This window comes from Nannospalax galili, unplaced genomic scaffold (genome assembly GCF_000622305.1).
Source record: "Nannospalax galili isolate Female #2095 unplaced genomic scaffold, S.galili_v1.0 scaffold522, whole genome shotgun sequence".
NCBI classification, from domain to species: Eukaryota; Metazoa; Chordata; class Mammalia; order Rodentia; family Spalacidae; genus Nannospalax; species Nannospalax galili.
In genome coordinates this window covers 1,143,467-1,144,346 of record NW_008348874.1, presented here as the reverse complement: position 1 = coordinate 1,144,346, position 880 = coordinate 1,143,467, and positions in this window count along the sequence as shown.

Here is an 880-nt window from a genome sequence, read left to right as displayed (position 1 = left end):
CCTGTCGTTTCTAATTGCCTTACTCAGTGTTTCACTTCCTCCTTCATTTCAGCCTGGGTATTCTTCAATATTTGTAACTCTTCTGAATTCATTCAGAAGTTTATCTCTGTCTTCCTTGAGTTCTTTTACTTGTTTTGTGTTCTTTAAATTCATTGAATTCCTTGATCATGTTTATAATTGTTCTTTTAAATTCTGTGTCCTGGGTTATCCGTAGGGGGTTCTCCTTGGAGAACTCTTCTGCAGGATTGGTGGAGTTTGTTGGTGACATAGTGTTTTGGCTTTCCATTTTATTATTCTTTCATTGTGGTTTTGGCATGTGAATTTCTTTTGTTGCTTATTATTCTGATATGGTTGAGACTCAGGCCTTCAATTTTAGGTCTGCTTCTTTTGGTGAACTTTATGTGTCTTTGTGGTTTACTTTTTGGGCATGAAAAGCTGGTTCCTCTTAGCTTCCAGTTCTCACTTTTGATATTATATTGGAGTGGCCGGATTGCTTTTGTCTTCAGGATTTTCCATGGAGGCCCAATTCAGATGAGGGTCAGATGTTTTCAAGCTTTCTCCTAAGGTCTGGATCCCTCCAGGAATGATTTTGACCTCAGGAACTTGGGAGTTGGACTGGACTGGGAGCCTGCCCCAGGAAAGATGCTGCTCTAGGGTTCTGGTGGCTGTGCCACCCAAAGATGCAAAAGAAGATGGAGTGGGAAGAGGCCCCAAGGACTCCTGGGGACTGCACTGAGGAGCTGGGTTGTTCTGGATGCAAAAGATAAGGAAGAGGAAAGTTCAGCCCCTGTGTCCCAGAAAGAGGCTGGTGGGTGGTGCATGCCCAGTGAAGCAGGGGGAGGTGAGGGCGGGAGTGCTCCTGGGTCCCAGAGAAGGCACT